This window comes from Belonocnema kinseyi, chromosome 7 (genome assembly GCF_010883055.1).
Source record: "Belonocnema kinseyi isolate 2016_QV_RU_SX_M_011 chromosome 7, B_treatae_v1, whole genome shotgun sequence".
In the NCBI taxonomy this organism is placed as follows: Eukaryota; Metazoa; Arthropoda; class Insecta; order Hymenoptera; family Cynipidae; genus Belonocnema; species Belonocnema kinseyi.
The window spans coordinates 94,713,440-94,727,529 of NC_046663.1; the positions used below are offsets into that span (position 1 = coordinate 94,713,440).

The 14,090-nt window shown below is 34.9% G+C and overlaps 1 protein-coding gene across 7 annotated transcripts in view; it reads right to left on the bottom strand.

Moving 5' to 3' along the window:
- The window catches only part of LOC117176791 (N-acetylglucosamine-1-phosphotransferase subunits alpha/beta), a 118,074-nt gene that overhangs the window by 73,452 nt on the left and 30,532 nt on the right, over positions 1 to 14,090 (bottom strand). The window contains exon 8 of one of the 7 annotated variants that reach the window (XM_033367094.1): positions 4,418 to 4,943. The exons of the other annotated variants lie outside the window; for them this stretch is intronic. The gene's annotated coding sequence lies outside the window, so the exon portion shown is untranslated. Of the gene's footprint in view, positions 1 to 4,417; positions 4,944 to 14,090 lie in introns of those variants that run through there. 7 annotated transcript variants of the gene reach the window in all.

The window sequence follows — 14,090 nt, forward strand, 5'->3', positions numbered from 1 at the left end:
CCGCATTTGAAAGAAATTAAAGAAATTGGCGATTTTGGAATTCATCTCGTTTGGATAAAAACTCAATTATTTGGTTGAAAAATTAATTATTTTGTTGAAAATCTAACTATTTTGTAAAAAAGTCCTCTTTTCTATCAAAAGTTCAACTACTTTGTTAAATTTTTTTTTTATATTTGAAAGTACATCTCTTTCGTTGAAAATACATTTCTGAAACTGACAATTAATCTATACCATTTTTGGTTGAAAAATCATGTATTTTGTTAAAAATACGTCTTTCTTTGTAGAAATTAAATTGTTGTATGAAAAAATTATACTTTTTGGTTAAAAATTACATTTTTCGGTTGAAATATCAACTGTAAATATTTTTTGGTTGCAAAGTCGTTTTGTTGTAAATGCAACAGTATTGTTAAAAATTAAAATCATAATTTTTGCGTGGAAAATTCGATTATTCACTTAAAGTTAACCTACTTATTAAAAAAATTCATTTTTTCTTATTAAGGATTCATAATTATAATTGAGAATTCAACTATTTGCCTTTAAATTGGGTTAAAAATTCAGCTTTTTGTAGATAATACTCTTTTTGACTTTAAAATTGAATAATTTCGTTGAAAGTTCATGTATTTTGTTGGAAATTGACCTTGTTTGGTAGAAATTTAATCTTTCGGTTGAAAATGTATCATTTTTGGTTAAAAATGCAATTGTTTGGTTGAAATATCAACTGTACATCTTCTTGGGTTTAAAAGTCGATTATTTCACTAAGAGTTGAACTACTTTGTAAAAAAATACGTTTTTTTCAACAATGTTTTATAATTATAGTTGAAAATTTAACTATTTGGTTGAAAGTTTAACTCTTTGTTGAAAACTCATATTTTTTGTTTAAAAAAATCAACTTTTATTAGATTTTACTGGTGATTCTGAATGCGTTATAAAGTAAAGAATTAACTGATATTAGTTTTTTAAATTATTTTCAATTATGATTTCAAATATTATTTCAGTCTAAAAATGTTTATTTTTAACCCATTCAATTAAAAATTTTTTAATTAAAAAAAGAAAATTTCGTTAAATATTAGCAATATTCAACAATATAAAAAAAAGAATCAGGAGGATTTTAAGGCAATTTTTTTATTTTGCAGTTTTTTTAATGTTAGGAAAAAATCTAATTAACAAAATATATCAATTTTCAACCCAAAAGTTGACTTTTTAACAAAATAAATAAATTTTCTATCAAATAATTGGTGTTTTAACTAATACCATGTACAGGATAAAATTTCAACAAAAAATGGAATAGTTCAATTTCCAAATAAAAACGATTTATTTTTAATTAATCCTATAATAGTTGCATTTTCAGATAAAGAAAAATAATTTTTAACAGAAAAAATGAATTTTCAACAAAGTTGTTAAGTTGTCAACCAATGAGATGAATTTTCGACCAAGAAAATTAATGATCTACAAAAAAAGACAAATAAAATACATGAATTTTCAACGAAATCATTTAATTTTAAAGACAAAAGGCGAATTATCTACAAAAAGAAGAATTTTTTAAGCGAAAAACAAGAGTTTTCAATGAAAGAGTTAAATTTTCAACCAATAGTTAAACTTTTAACCATAATTATAAAACTTTGTTAAAAACACGTATTTTTTTACAAAGTAGTTCAACTCTTAGTAAAATAATCGACTTTTAAACCCAAGAAGATATACAGTTGATATTTCAACCAAACAATTGAATTTTTAACCAAAAATGATAAATTTTCAACAAAAGAAATTGTTTACCAAACAAGGTCAATTTCCAACAAAATACATGAACTTTCAACGAATTTATTTAATTTTAATGTCAAAAAGAGTATTTACAACAAAACGACTTTAAAACCAACAAATATTTACAGTTGATATTTCAACCAAAAAATGTAATTTTTAACCAAAAAGCGTACAGTTTCTATAAAACAATTTAATTTCTACAAAGAAAGACGAATTTTTAACAAAATACATGATTTTTCAACCAAAAAGGGTATAGATTAATTGTCAGCTTCAAAAATGTATTTTCAACGAAAGAGATGTACTTTCAAATAAAAAAAAAATAAATTTCAACAAAGTAGTTACACTTTTGATAGAAAAAAGGACTTTTTTTTACAAAATAGTTACATTTTCAATAAAATAATTAATTTTCCAACCAAATAATTGAGCTTTTATCCAAACGAGATGAATTCCAAAATCGCCAATTTCTTTAATTTCTTTCAAATGCGGATCATGATATAAATAAGACCATTATAATATAACATAATTATAATATTATCATTAATAATATGTATATATATATATATATATAAATATAAAATAGTATTAATATTTATATAATTTATATTTTATACTTGAAATAACGTAACCTCAAAATATACGCATATAAAGAGGCGCGCAAAGTATTCAAATCATGAGAATCGCCAGCACCGAAATCTGGAAATATTAAAATCCCAATCTCTTCATTTTATTTCAAAGCAGATAGAGATGTAAATAGAACCGCCAAAGTGTCCCGACCGGCAATCGTGCACCTTCGAGTTTTCAAATTTAGAAGAGGAGAAATGTGCTGCTCGCACAACACAGTCATGTACATCGTCTTCTACTATATTCACACGGACATAGACCTGTGATAGCATTGGAATGTACCTCGTTTCAGATCTGGGATCACTGGTTTCGGTTAGTCCAAGCTGTGCCTTATGAACGAACTTGTTGAAGGCTTTGTATCTTACGAGTCTGTTTCTATTAAAGTGCTCTTAACCGTATAAAAGATGTTTTCATTGAACACTGCTTCCCAATCAAACTCACAAAAGGTTATCGGACCCAGCGGCACGTTTCCACTACGAGTGTGAATTGATGAAGTGGTGAAAAGGACGTGTCTGTAAGACTAAGGATCAAGGATCGATAAAGGACGTATTTCACAATCGCGTCAATGATTGTCCCTGTACACGAGGCTAATAGGGCGCAAGCCAGTACCAGTACTCATCCAGCGAGTAAAGCTGGTGCAGTTGCCACATCTTCATATACCAGCTCTAATCAATAAGCGGTAAATATTAACGAAAGGTGCTATGAGTGCGACGACATTGTGCACATGAAGATGGAGTGCCCTAGGAAGGGACAAAACCTGAAAAAAATGTTACGAGTGTCAGTAATTCACGAACCATATTGCGGCTGATTGTCCTAAATGACGGTCTAGGCTTGGAAAAGGATGCCCAAACGGTAACAATTATAATAATTACTAACAAAACGAGACTTACGACGGTTATCTGCAGAAGAAAAGTAGAAAAGAATTTAATAGCAAAAAGAACTTTCAAAACCAAAAATTCCTTAAACGAAATGGCCACGACGGTAAACGGTATGTAAATAAAGACTACGACCGCAAAAAGTTTAACAAAAATAACAATCTTGATTAGTCCCGACCGCGAACTAGCAATTCTCCTAAAATTCACTTCGCAAATTGCCAAGGACCAACTAAGAAAAGTATGTGCTGTTTTAGAAATACAATTTTTTTGTCCTGTCTAAATAGTTATGTTAAAGATTTTAAAAAGTCGTTTCCACCCACTAGTTGTCACGGGAAATTTATAGACAATGATGACTGTACTGACAAACAAATAAATCAAAGCGATAACTACGTGCCTTTTATTGTCGATTCTGGGGCTACAGAGCACTTTAGTCATTCAAAAGAAATATTTAGCTCTTTCTACACAAATACTAATGGCGTTATCAAATGTTCAAATAAAGACAGTAGAGCAGACTTGCCAACGGAAGGCAAAGGGATAGTTAGTATTTTGTCTAATACAAACAACAGGAAGCCTATTACGCAGGATAATAACATTTACACAAGTCTATTCACTTCACCGAAGTGAATAGACGCATTATTGCATCAGCTGCGAATATCGTGTGCAAAAATAGAGTGAAAATTTTTTTTTGTAGTTTTTTTGAAGTGCTATCTTTTCGAGTGAATCAATTGAAAAAGGTAAGTGGAATATATTAGCATCTAATGGTTTCCTCATATTTTGTACTGCAATATTACATTATGCTAATATACGGTTGGAACTTTTTTTTTCATCTTCGTAGTTGCGTCATGGTTTGCTTGTAAGACATAGTACTAGTATAGTTGTGAGACACCTTGCTTTTCCCTGTTTCAATCAATTTTTTTATTTTTAGGAATGTCAACTCCAAAAAGGAATAGTGAAAACCAACAAAGGGAATATAATGCGCTGCTTCAAGCCATTAAAAGTTGTTTGTTAGAAAATAAAAGCAAACGATCGTCCACTCGAGAACATGTCATTGATAAAAGCTCTCTACTGTGACATGTACAAAATTGAAGGCAAATTTTGAGGATATTTCGTCAGTCAATGATAACACATTATTGGAATTTATCCGTGTAAGTGGTACGAGAACGCCATCAAACATGGTATATCTGTTTTTTTTTCTAACGTTTTTTTTTTTGATAATAATTTGTCTTGATTGTTTTATCAGGTTTCCTCTCTTGCTTAAGAAAGAGACCTTGTTAAGTACATGGTCAAATGCATGAACTATTATTATACCCTAAGTGATAATATGTTGCGAGAGTTGGCGTATCAGATGGTTAATAAATTAAAACTTGAATATCCACCTTCTTGGATTAAGGATTTGAAAGCCGGCCGCATGTGGCCTAGACTTTTCATGAGACGCCACCCGGAACTTATGCTCAGAGCACAAGAGAAAACATCCATGAACCGGGTAAAAGCTTTCTGCAAACGAAATGTAGATCAGTTTTTCGAAAATTTCGCCCGGGTTTTCAACTGTTCCGGCCAAAATTGGCAAGGTTATCGCCGTTAGAGGAATGAGAAGAGTTGGAAAAGTGGATGTTACTGAGCGTGGTACGATGGTGACTATGGACTTGCGGTCAGTGCGAGTGAACATTCTATTCCTCCGTTCTTTTTGTTTCCCTGAAAAAATATGCAGTCTTCATTTCTGGATAATGTGTCATCTGGAACCGTCATTATCACGAATGGTTCTGGTTGGATGAGTCAGCCAGAGTTTGTTCTGTACAATCGCCATTTCATGGCAATAAACAGTATTATTTTTCAAAATTTCTAAATTCTTAGCAACGAAAAATAAATGTATAAAAATGATATATTTGAAAAATAAACTGAAAATACCTAAACATACAAAAGCGGAATATGGGTTACAAGTATTGATATTTAAAATAAAGAATAATATATGGCGTCTAGAAAATATTATTTTATTGTTGAAAATTTGCATTAGAATATCGCTTGATATGCTTTTATATTTTTAGCAGCAAAAAATTGTTGGACACGAATGCTCTCGTTGACATCAATTTGAAATTAAATATTTTCAAGAGAAATATACTAACAACATTCTAAAAATGCGTTTATTGTAAGTCTTCAACCTGACTTTCACTTTTAAGTGTCGCCTCATCTATTCTTTCTTCCACCCTGAGTATAGTTTTACGAAAGTGTAAATATTTAAAGAAATGGAGACCAAAAAATATTCCTACCCCCTTCATTACGTGAGCGGAATAATAGATACGCTCAGATGCGTGAGTTACATATCCACCCTCGACCTGAGTCAGGCCTATCACCAGGTCTCTCTCGATACGAAGAGTCGCGAACTTACAGCTTTCACGGTACCGGGCCTGGATTCACTACAATTCATCCGTATGCCTTATGGTTTAACCAACGCTCGTGCCACCTTTCAGAGGTTGCTGGATTGGATAATCACTCCAGATATGGAACCCTTTTTGTTCGCTTATCTGGATGACATTATCATAAGTACCGCAACCTTTGAAGAACATCTTGAGTGTTTGGGTCGCTCTCAGGTGAAGTACCTTGGTTACCTAAAGTGTGCGGAATGTCTACAGGTTGGCCCAGATAAGATCAAATCCATCTTGCAATTTACAATTCCAAACACCGTCCATAAAGTTCAACAATTTCTAGGCGTAGCCTCTTGGTATAGTCGTTTCATTCCGCATTTCGCCACCACTGTGGCCCGTTAAGTCTCCTTCGGAAGAACCAGCTTTAGCTCTGTGAAAAAGAGCAGCAAATCGCTTGTGAAAAGATACGCTACTATTTAGCCACCAACTCCGTACTATCTCGCCTTTCCGTAGTATGGGTAATAGGGAAATTTCGATGCTACATAGAGGGTTCCCATTTTACCGTAGTTACCGATCACAGCAGCTTACAATGGCTGCATCTTTTTAAAAGACCCAGCATGTAGGTTAGGAAGATGGGCATTGGCTTTACAGGGCATGTGAAACCAAGTGATGCAAGAAAATCACGATGACGCACAAGCCGGACATATGGGGATAGATAAAACATACGCCTGTGAGTTATGTTTTGATTGTTTGGTAAAGCATTTGGTTCGGGATTGTGTCTCATCTAAGCGCTGTCAAACCTGCTCCGGTTAACATCATACTATGCTGCGTGAATGTGAAACAAAGCAGATCAAGAGGACGGGTGCAATCTTCTTCAGTTAGCCATAGCGAGTAGTAAAATTTCAGTTTGGGTCGATTCGACCCCACACCCATACTCTTAACGTATATATTTTGAAAGATCATACTTTAGGTAAGTTTATTATTTTTCGTATTTTTTTGTAACAGCGAGAGTACAATTTCAATTCATATTATTTGAATAAAAAAAACATGTTCCTCTGCGTACATATTTAGATCGAAAAATGGCCAGACATTTTGCGGACGATGTGGCCCGAGCACTTCGTCAACATAAGCCTGTAGACTTTGTGGAGGATGAAAGTGACGACGAGGATTTTGTACATAACGACGAGTCATCATCGAAAAGCAGTTACATTGATGAGTCGGAAGAAGAGTTAGAAGCAGAAAGAGAACATGTTCGGAAAAATGGACATGGTTAATGCAAAGATGCACGTGACAGTCGTGGCAGAAGATTCTCTCTTACATTCGATTAAAGCCTAAATTTGGGTCATTTATAGTCTCACTGACAGGTTTATTAAATTATCTGATCCAAACTTTAGAGATGATAGTATGTATTTTAAAAGTTATAGAAATTCTAAGATAGAATGATTATCCGATCAAATTTGTAAAAAGGACATCAATGAAAGAGTTGAAAAGATCAACAATATTAATGCACAGATTCAGAACTCACAAGCCTTGTGCTACAACAAAATAGTGATTTTTCCATTTGTTAATAAATTCTCCAGATTATTTACAAATATTTTAAAAGAATTGAACACTAAAGTAGTCTTTACACACCAAAAAGATTTGCTCCGATTCTTTTCTAATAGCAAAGATGCTATTCCTTTTGATTTAAAAACACATGACATATGCTGCATTCCTTGCAAATGTGGTTTGAATTATATAGGACAGATAAAAAGGTACATAAAAACTAGGATTAAAGAGCACATACATGACTGTAAAAGGGATAAAAGAGTTACTGCGTATGTAAAAAAAGACATTTTAAAGAGATGTTTTACATCATCAAGAATACTAACTCTGTGAATAAGAGATCGGATATATATATATTTTAACCCTCGTGTTTCAAGGGTTGCCTGTAAATAGGCAAAAATAGTATCTCCTATGTGATCCCTCTAAAAAAGAAGCATCGCACAGGAGAAACTCCATAGCGCAAACTCCAGTAACTCCCTCCTCGACGTGGTTACGTAAGATCGGGAAGGGAGAGCTGGAAACAGGACAATAAAAAGGGCAACCCAGCCTAAGAATATCCTTCTGGAAATTGTGTCTGAAAAGCACAGGTCGCAGGAGCGAATCAGTAGGAGAAGCCAAGAGCCTAAACCCTCTGGAACTTGTCCGATAATTCGCTTTTTATAAAAAATAACATTTCAAGATATTGAAATCTTATTCGAATTGATTTCTCTCTAAGAGTGCCCAGTGGGATATTCTCCCCTGAAGCTGTCGAGACAAGAGATTTAATTTCAAAGCGATCCTTGCTTATCAGAGTAAAATCTCAGAATATTATTATATTATATTTAGGGTCAATCGCTCACTTCACTATTCGTGCAAGAGAGAATTAGAGATCTCAAAACCTCTATACTCTGTCAAAAACACGTTTCGTCGAGGCAAGATTGGACCGAGAATTAAAATTCTCGAGAAAAGAAGCACGAACCAAGTGTCGGTCGAAATATTATATTGAAGGCTCGTAGGCACTCGCCCTTGCATTTCCGGTCTCCTGCTGAAGCGTGACAATAGTGCGACCGTTAGACTGAGTGGCCCGAGACCCTCACTACGCAATCGAACGTCTTAAATAGCTTTTTTTCGCACCTAGGGATTAGGTCCTGAGCGACAGGCCATATAGAGACAAAAGATTCATTATTATTAATTATATTTAACTGGGAATGTCCCCAAGTGACTACGTGCGAGGGCTATAGCCTCATTATAATAATTTTAAATAACATTATGTTTTTCGAAAGAGAATCTTATTCTTTCTCCATGAGAAGCCCCTATTTTCATTGCATATTATTAAATATAAGTCCGGTTATCAAATTAACCCATTTTAATTAATCCTGCAAAAAGTCAGCGGTTACAATATATACATAGCCTTACATGACGTCAAAAAATTTTCCCTCCAAGTTTAGCGTATAAGATTGTGCGTTGGCCTGCAAAATAAAATGTTTATTATGATGTCACCGCTGGGCCTTGAAAGTATTCATTTTTATATAATCGTGAATCTTAAAATTTTGAACAACTTTTTATAATAATGAATTCCGGATTTTATATAATCCTGAAATGTAAACTTCTTATCGATAAATTTATAGATTATGTTCCATATTTCGAAACATATTATATTCTCTATAAAAATCTTTGTTATATAAGAACCTCCGTTCTATGTTTTTCAGATAAATGATGGAGAAGAAAAATGTTTTATCCTGAAGAGCATCCACGTCATGGAGCAAAAGCTCGTTTAACATAAACAACCCTTATTGGTCACCGTGCGTCAATTTGAGCCAGACAAACTTTTCAAATGATATTTACGAGCATTAGGCATTAGAAAATGAGACGAGTGTCGCCATCAGTTGGTGGTTTGAGCTATCTAGTTGATGACTGTGTACTTGCCTTCGCTCCCAAAGGCTTTAGTGTGCTCCAATCAGCAATTGAGTGCACACGTGTCCGAAACTGTGCACTCGGTGGAGATGTTTCAGATGGCGAAGAAGACAATTTGTGAATTCAGTCGGAATATTCTACAGAAAGTGAGAGTGGCAGCGACGTGCATAAGGCAGTACTCGAACAATGACAATTGGATTCAAGGTCCCGAGGACACCCGCTGACAAACCGTAGATGGCAACACGGTTACATTTGGAGTACGAGTGCCCCAAGCAGAAGATCAGGTGAATTACCAATATATCAAAATATTAACTCATGGAATACTTGCAGCATTACTTCTCATTAGCTGTAAGAAATTTCTCACTGAAAAAATAACACGCAATGTTTGTCTAGATCGATTTGAAAATGCTGCAAAGATAACACCTAGTCCTACAGATGATGCTGTTGATTTGCAACAAATTGAAGAATTTTGAAGGATTCTTTTCAACTCTAAGATGGTAAATATTACACTCGAAATGACCAAAAGAGAGATTTGTATCTTTTATTACTCAGGCCTCTGGAAATCGTCAAACGTCAATTGTCATGAACTTTGGGGCAAAGAAAATGGAATGGATTTCTATCCTTTGCCATGCCTCGAGCAAGATTCATGTTTATCTCAACATGTTTACGTTTCAATGATAGAGATAATCGAGATCCAACTGACAAGTTCTCTCAAATTCGGAATGTTTGCGACATTTTCATCGGAAACCGTGAACAATCTTACCATCCTTCAGATTGTCTAACCGTCGACGAACAACTCGTTGGATTTCGCGGCCTTTGTCCATTCAAAATGAAGGTACATAAAATCGAAGCCGAATCGATACGGCTCGAAGATTATTTCGGTGAACGACGCTAAGACATTCTACATGGTATTGCTTTGATGGGAAATTCAATTGTCTGAATATTCAATTGTGTATTTCCTTATTTAACAGTACATTTACAGCAGATAACTGATTTACATCGATACCTCTGATCGAACGAATGACTTAAGAACCTTATAATCTAACCTACAGTGGACCGATAAGGAAAAATAAGAGGAAGGTTCCAGCAGAATTCAAGATTGCCGAGAAGGAACCATCGAAATCGAAATTTTGTTTTTCTAGAAGTTGTATAACTCTTGTTTCATATACTCCGAAGAAACACAAGATTGTTTTTCTTGCATCGCCACACATCACTTCAAATGGAATAACGAATGATAAGCCAGATATTATTCTGAACTACAATAAAAACAAAGGAATAACCGGCTGCTTTGATTTCTTATGTCACAACTACAAGACCAGTCAAAAAACTTTACGATGGCCGGTGCGGATGTCAATTCAAAGATCTTGTTGCCGTGTCAAAACAAGAGAAATGGCAGACTGATGAAAGATTGTCTAAAGGATCTGTTCTACTTTCTGGTAAAGCCCCAACTTGAACGGGGACTCGACATTCAGCAAATGCGTAAGGAGTTGCGAGCCAGTATTTGCAACATGTTGAAAAGGGATGCCAGGGTTCGAAACAATGGTGAAGAGAGAAAGCAGTGAGTGAAGAAGACACGTTATGCCTTGCGCCCTCCAATAAAGGACAAAAAAACGTGGAATCTTTGCATGAGCTAATAGAGTATGTATGCATTAATTTTCTTAAAGGGCTATATCTCGTTAGCTACATCCTACATTTTTACGGAAACAATTCACGACGTTATCCATATTTAAGTGAAAAAGTACATTTTTGCACATTTTTTTGGTGCAATTTTTATGAAAACTTAGAATTTTAAATTTGATAGAAATAACGATCAAGGTATATTTTTGGATGTTCAAATAATGCCATTGAATTTTTCTCCTCTCAAAACAATGTTTTATTTTCACTCAGTACTGTTTCAAAGATCGTCCGGTTCAAACTGACCCGCTGTCGCCATTACGTAATTCCTATGAAGTGTGCACATTAAGGGTAGAATCAGTAGATAAAAAACTAATAGCTAATTATATTTTATATGTGGCTTTCGGTATCGCCATGTCAACCCCTGTTTTTAGCCTAGTCGATATATGCGGCGTCATTTAAGTGCTCTCGACCTGTATTACGAATGCGGATTAGAGATCAGGTGGGTGCCAGTTTTACGTTTCGTCTCGGACTTATGCGAAATGTGTAGGGTCAGCCATTGTTTTAAATTATAAAATAAAATCTTTAACTTTAGCACTTTTAATAAGTCTGTAACTGCCGTAATGTTTAACTTAATTGTATTTGTAATGTTTATTATTTCAATTTAACATTTGTTCTCTCAAAACTCCAAACTCGAGAGATGTCTGCCCACGATTAAAAAATTTTTTTTACAATGTTGACGCAAAAACAGGAGAACAAAAGGCATGTTTTTCCTTAAGAATTTCAAGAGCTTTTTTTGCGTCTTCTTTTTTTATTAACCTAAAAATGTACACCATAGTCTTTTCCGAAACGTAACTGTCACGTCGATTGGTAAGGAGATATACAAGAAATGTAACCTGAAGAGTCCCCACGTCATGGAGCGAAAGCTTGTTTTATAATTACACTTGAAGATCAGTAGATCGAAAAACAAACATCTTCATATATTCATTAAAGAAATTTGATACTTTTCAAAAAACTTCTTTGACTTCTAAGAAATAACTTTCTCGCTTTGAATTTAAACTTTCTAAACATTCTCACACTCGTGGCATATGTTGGATAATGTTGTATACAAATTTCAAAGAAAAACTTTAAAACCTGCCAAAGATTCGGCAAGTAGAACACAGAAAACCGACTAAATTTTTTTTGTGAAAAAAGAGATTTTCTTTAAATAGCCTTTGCGCGATACCTTGGTCTGCACCAGTAATCCTTACGTGGGAGAAAGTCCTCATATCCCCTAAACCGGGCCCTCGATAGCATGGCACTGAACCGAGAGTCCAGTCTACTTCAAGGCACCCGCACAGAGGATGAGAAGCAGTTCTGGTCGTCCTAGATTTGTTGTTTTTTGCCACTGCGGAAACTCTTTCTCCATCGCCGTTTCCAAGAAACTCGCATATAGGAGACAAGACGAAGCGCTCGACAATCGACAAGCTGAGTTCTCTTTCGTTCAGCAGCCATGTGCCGAGAGATAGTCGTGGTCTTTGCTCACTCTAAACTTTGTTTGAAAATCCAATGTAAACTTCTTTTTTTGGTAAAATTAATAGATTCAGTGCTCACTTACAAGTTGAGGTACGGTCCGCTCTCTTACGATGTTGAAGATAAGGATCCTCGCGGATCCTCATGTTCGTTTAATTTTGATTTTCTTGCTGAAGTCCGTTTTTATTTTAGGAGTAAGACATCGAAGATGAGGAACCCGTCGAGTCCCGAAGACTCTTTTGAATCTCTATAATATTACTGTTGTTGCTTTTTGACTATGGAAGAGATGAATCGTTTACCGTGTCTCTTTTATTTGTAGTCATAAAGAATTGAGGATAAAATGTGACCGGACCATTCGTGCAATCCTTAGCTTTGCTCGCGCTGTTCAGGATACCATGATGGTCTCATGTTAAAATTTTTTTTATTAACTGTAAATTGATGCTCTCGAATTTTGCGGCTGTCGTGAATCTACCTTCGAACTTGTTGAATTTCATTTTTAGGAAGTCATGTTGACCTCATGTCAAATTTGTAATTGCACTGTCAATCTGCACGCGAGGTGAGGTTCCCGGTATCTATTTCCGGGCACCTCACCTCGCGTACAGATTTTCGCATTTCAGGAATTTTGAGGTTATGACCGCTTTTGCAATAGATTATTAAATTACGATTTTAACGCAGTCCTTGGAGTTTCGGCCGCACGAATTAGCTATCGTTTTGTTTTTGGTATAATTTACCTCACATGAGAGTTTTTTGTACGGATTGATAGATATATCAAATAAATGTTCAGCCGAATTTTTAACAGTACCCCATAGTCTCATTTATTTACGAGTAAGAATCGCGTTTTTGGCCAATGCATTTTTTTACCAATTAGGTTGAAACAGCTTCTCTAATATTTCTCGTCAGAGGGCTGATGGTGGCTTGGGCCTAGAAATCCTGCCCACGTCAAGTTTGAGTCTTTTTGAGTGCCGGATTGACGTATGCTTGTTTTGCGCCCAATAACAGAAATATCACTTCATTGCTATCACCATCTCTTGGGCATAAGAGTCCCGAAATCTCCCTCCATTCGCCATGACACTACGACAACGCAGAAGACACATTTGGACTATCTGCGCAGAAGTAGAGTGTTTGGGCGGTCTACATACCGACCAGTGAAGCAATCTCGTTGTCTCCGATCGTTTGAGCCCCGTGTGAGGAAGTCGTTAACACTAATTTTGTAGTTTTTGCCACAGTATGGTGTAAGTCTGTTTGCTGACTATTGTGATTATTGCTGAAAGTTTTGATCTGAAAGTATACATATCCTGCTCTTCTCCAACGAGACTGCTAAGGATTTGATAAAGGTGGGCGGCATGAGTATAAATATTTTTATGTTATTTTAATTTTTGGTGTGCTCCAAATAGCGACGGCAGATGCGGAGATAAATTTTTGAATTTATCAGCCGTAGATAGCCGGATTTCGCTTATTATGTAAATTTTTTTATATATATTCTTACTCTCTCATCACGTTAATTCTAATTGTTGTTCATATATCTACTTTTGTTTGTCAGAGTTATTTTCTTTTACCGCGGAAGTGACGTTTGCCTGGCGCCGTATAAAAATAAATTGAGAACCCTGGGGAAAACTAATTTGAAATTTTCTTTTTGCTGTACTTACATAAAATGAAGAAGTTCCAATCTTCGTTTTAGCTTCATACATATGCATTTGATGCAATCTACTCGCGTATCACGATCGAAGCAGTAATCCATTTTTGACGTAAATTTTTTTTATTACATATTTTTCCTTTTCTTATTAGTAAAAATAAGTCATTACTGAATGAAATAATTCAGAAATTGTGGGTCCGGATGCAATAAGGGCACATAAAATTTTTTCGTGCGAAAACGAAGTCCCCTGGAGGCTTTAGAAAAAATTTTCGAATTTTAATT